A 5,560-nucleotide genomic window follows, 5' to 3' on the forward strand; every position below is an offset into this window, starting at 1 on the left:
AGAATCTGAATCATACATGCTTCTATCGGGACTTGAACCCCACCCGAAGACGCGTTTGCTAACTACATATCAACGACGAACACCAAAATATGCATTAACTTCCGCAAGTCTACCGGAGACTGAATTTACTGAAACCTTTGAGTGCTCCCATCTTAAACACACCTTACATGACAATTGACCCAAATCCATGATAATTCTGTTCTTCAGGATAGTAAAATTAGAAATAATAATAATTCTGTTCTTCAGGGTAGTAAAATTAGAAATTCCTAATAGTATGGAGACTTTCGGGATACTGAATTATTTTTAAGCATTAAATTCATACATCAGGGCTGGCCATAAGCGAGGGAAGGGACTGAACCTCGACAAAGGTCGTAAGGCCTGTACTATTTTTAAAATGTTTTATTTATTTATTTTTTTATTCAATTGTTTTTTTTCTTTTCGAGTTTGAAATTCCCGCTGAATTTACCTGGATGCTCATGAAATCTATGAGTGGTCCTATATACATGGTACTAACTTTATTGATTACTGGAAGTTTTATAGGGACGTCAGCAGCGTATTTTTGCTTTATTGGAAAAAACTGAAAAAGTGGTTAAGTGACCAATGCACCGTTTAACAACTTACTTCAAAAGTCAATGCAATCATCAGCAAAACTTTTATCAACTGTATGGGACTCATCTTTTACCAAACATAGGATAGTTCATAAACAATATTTTCCAACTGAAAGACACACACGTATTATAAATCAAATACCGTACTAATATTGTTAACCAGAGTGGATTATTCATCTTGAAACGTTTTACACTAATAGATAATAATAAAACGCTGAAATTTTGTACGATGTAACTGTTGACAGGGGAAATGGTTTGATATACTCTGCAATACCAGCAGATTGACAATGTTGCTAATCAAACATAAGTTTTATTTTTCCAAATGGCAGTGTATCAGGTTGTTATGTATTTCAAATTTATATGTTAAACGAAGACTTACTTTATTATCCAGTGAAACTAAGGACGCTACAGGATGACAAACATTCACATTTTATACGCCTCTTCAATAGGAGTAACGCAAGTGAGACGAGCGGGACAACGTACACCCAAAGTACCTTAGTGCCAAATACTATGATCATGATATGATGAATTTTGAATCAATATGAACAAAGTTGCAAGGAATTGTAAAGTATTTTTTAAAACTTGTAAAAGTATACAAAAAAAAAAAAAAAAAAAAAAACTGCAGTCTCATGCTAAATTTTTATACATTATTATTATATATAAGGGTATAAATTAAATTATTTAAAAACTTAATCTTCGCTACAAAAATAAATAGACGAGAGAGAGTTAATACAACTTTTATTACTTTTAATAGTAGTTTACCATAGTATTTTTTATGTACAACGAAATACAAAATACAATCTTCTTCAACAATTCATCGTTATAATAAAGACTCTAGTCTTTTGAATAATAGTGACAATTCCACTCTTAGTTTCATATAAAATATTTTGGAATACCAAAAGCAGTTTTAAAAGGAATTACAAATTCAATTTACTTATTTCTTACACAATGCGTTCAAAAAGTCGCTCCGCAGTGGATATATGTACTTGTTATTGTGAGAATATCTATATTTTCTCCTTATGTTATTGTATGTAAATGTTCCACAGAAGTCAGACTTTACTTTTCAACTCAACAGAGACATATACTGCACAATAAAGACAGGTCGCGTTACATTGCAATCAGCTGTTGTGCTGAAAGATTATCCAGAGCTGTTTTGAGTATCAAGCAATACAAATGTGTGTTACAATGTTAACAATGAAACAAAAAGGGTTTTTTGGTTGAACACGCGTTTCCTACGGGTGACAAATATAGAGAACATGTGAAAGTATTCTAGAAAAGTGGTTCAATAGTATTCGTTGAACAATATCAGGATTGACCTAACACTATTAAAGTACCGAGGTTCGCTATTACATATAAGGTATATACAATTTATCAATTACCTATCTTCATTTCGAGTGTCTGCAAAAATGTGTAAGACTATGCCTACAAGCTAATATAAACTATTTTCATCATTTACTGTAGAGGAGTGTTTCTATATATCTCTTTACCATAATCCACTACGAAGCGCTTTTTTGAATGCAATGTATGTATACACAAATATTTTATATATATATATATATCTGAACTCAAACTGTTCTGTATATTGCAGGTTTTCTCATGTATAAAGAGTAAAAACAAAGAAGGAAATTGGATAAATACATCAACAGATCTAATTCCCTTAATCAGGATGTAATAGTACTCGTTTGGGGAAATGGTATGAACATACTTACAAAAGTAGTTCAACAAAGACTCATTAATTGTTAACAATATCGACTACATAACAAACTTATTCTTAACAAGACTTCTTCTCACAATTATAAACATTTGGTAATTTTGCCAACAACTTTAAGCAACATGGAACGTAATTATCAACTAGAACAAGAAATATTACCAGTTTTCTTAATGATAACGTTGAGTGAACTTGTACAATGCAATATAACACCATGTGAATTTCCGTATATTTCAGATGTCACAATTATAATTTCACGCTGCGCATAGTACTATATTAGTTGAGAGGCTGATAGGAATACTTTATTACATATAGTTATAGTCAATCACGACATCGATATCTTCCCCCCCCCCCCCCCCCATATTCTAAACAGCAAACGAACGTAAACAAGTGCAAATTAAACAATATTTAAAAATTACGTATACGGACTCAGCAAAAATAAATAAATAAAATAAAATAAAAAGTAACCAAAACTAAGTTAGCGCCAGCAACAATATATATATATATATATATATATATATATATATATATATATATATATATATATATATATATTCATTCCTAAAAAAATGACAACTTGCAGGCTCAGAAAAGTAAAATTATTATTAAACTTTTTTGGAATGGAGCTATATATTCACCACCAAAACTACATACCTAATATTACGAGTTCTGTTGTCAGTAACTTTCGAACGTAATGGTTAATGTATATATAATTTCTTTTTGTTACTTGATAGGAAAGTCTTCCTAGTTTTTGTTTGTCATACTCAGAAAACAAAGAAACTTACAAAACCCACAAGCGGAGTACCTTAGCAAGGCATGGAGTCCAGAACCTAAAAATTGTTAAGTAAAGATCCTCAGCTGAAGTTTATCTAGTCCTAGCAATAGCTGAATACATCTTCCTGTAGCCTTCGCGGTTTTCCAGTTCATATATAACTTAGTGTTTTCTCTAGTATCTTGTATTCATAGCTATATGGTAGCATACGCATCTTTGGAGGGAAAGAGCCATATTCGATTCCAGGTTACAGCTTAAGCGGTTTGGATTCCACGTGAAGCTTAGGTCCATGTCTCATATAGCCTTAATATTGGAAAGAAAAGTTACACTCCAGACCAACAAAATCAAATCTCCAGTACTATTTCTTCCAGAAAACGCTAAGTGTACTCGCTGAAAATTAGAAGGAACTGTTTTCTCAACAAATTGAAGATTGTAAGATAAAATATTTTCATCTATATTAATCTTCACGTTGTTATACACGTAAAGAGCTCCTCGTAGCAATATAGTTCGCGGAAGACCCGGGTTCGATTGCTGGTTGGAGTTCATGTAGTTCGGATTTTACGTAAAAATGTAGGCCCACATTTCACAAACCAACCAACGTATTTATATAGACTCTGGAAAAAAATTTACCAGCTTTTGAGAAGTGATTATTTACGCTAATAAAGTGTTTTTTTTTTTTTTTTTTTTTTTTTTTAATGTATGACAACACAATCTTTGTAGATATTTCACAAGTTCTATCCAAATATCCACGTTGTGTGAACAGTACTGCACTTACTTCATGGATTTTAGAAGAGTACGAAACTGTTGGAAATCTTCCTGATATCCAGCCTTACTTAGTAAAATGCGTTGTGCAAATATGGAGGAGTTCGCGAACATGGTTATTTAGGTAAAATGTATACTACCTCCTCTACAATACAAATAATGTAGTGGAACTAACGCTGTTCCCTATCTAAGTATCTTTGCCTACATCGTAACAACTCTAAACGAATTAGTAAGTTTTTAAGTACAACAAATTAAAAAAACTAAACTAACGCATGATCATAAATATTCACTTCAACTAATCCTGGAATAAATGTTATTAGTGCTTGCTGAAGTTTTCAGTGGTAACTCTCATCTTCTTCAGCAGAGTTTTTTTTTTAAAAGCATCTACACCAAAACTGAAGTGCAATTTTTGTTACTGATATCATCGAGGTATTCGTATATATTTTTACTACCAGAAGAAACGCTTCTATTCTGATACTTCTAGAACACAATAGTGAATACTATATCCTGTGAAAAGATGAGTTTGCTGTAGTTCAGAGTTTTCCAACTCGGGTGTCATGTGGCAGTCTAAAGGGTGTCGCGATATATATATATATTTACTCAAATTTAGAATATAAAACGCACGAATAATTTGCAAAAAACTAATACTAAATTTCCTTTTTTCGTTTAGTGTATTAACCGAATGATCAAGATGACGCTTACAGTTCTGTGCGTGTAAAAGTCAATGATGGTACTAAATGTATCTGTTCTTAATGCCATATATTAACGCTATCAATCAGTTTGTGATTTATCTCTTCGAGTCTTAACTCTCGGCGAGCCGCGGGAGTGAGATTGTAACGTTAGCAAGTCAATGTGAGATAAAACTTTTCAATAATAATAATATAAAAATAAAATGAAATGAAGTCTTATAGTTTAACGTTCCACGTTTGTGCCCTTTTAGGCTAAGGGAGACGATGATTAGAGCAAGTGGATGATGGAATGAGAAAATGGGAGTACCCCGAGAAAACCCACGGGCACAATCCACCACAAACTTATATGGCCGGGGATCGAACCAGGGATCCCACGCACCAGAGGTAAGCGCTCTACCACTGAACCACCATACCCCAATAATAATATGAATATGTAAAACCAAGTTTTGTATCTAGAAAAAGGCGTTTTGGGATATCCACTATAAATACGAGGGCTATCCAGAAAGTAGATTACGTTTTCGTCTGTGTCCGCTAGGGGCGGGGCTAGCGCGGCCATCTTGGGGTCAGAGCGTTGCGCAGCTCAGTCGGCATCTAGCCGTGCTAGTGAGAGGTTCGTGCTGTGCTCCGTTAAGATACTGTGACGGTTTGAAATGTCTGCGTTAATTGAAAATCCCGCGAGCTGCGAGGTGCGTGCAGTAATAAGGTTTCTGACAGCAAAAAACTGTAAACCGATAGAAATCTATCGGCAGCTGTGTGAAGTGTATGGGGACAACATTATCACTGAAGGTGGAGTGCGACAGTGGGTCATAAGATTTAAAAATGGCCGAACCAATGTTCACGACGAAGATCGAAGTGGGAGACCCAGCAAAGTGACTGCCGAACTTGTCGAAAAAGTCGATGTTAAAGTCCGTGAAAATCGAAAGTTCACAATAACGGAACTTTCTTTGAGTTTTCCACAAATTTCGCGAAGTTTGTTGCACGAAATCATCAGCGAAAAGCTTGGTTACCACAAGTTTTGTGC

Source organism: Thermobia domestica, chromosome 7 (assembly GCF_964235325.1).
Source record: "Thermobia domestica chromosome 7, izTheDome1.hap1.1, whole genome shotgun sequence".
Classification (NCBI taxonomy): Eukaryota; Metazoa; Arthropoda; class Insecta; order Zygentoma; family Lepismatidae; genus Thermobia; species Thermobia domestica.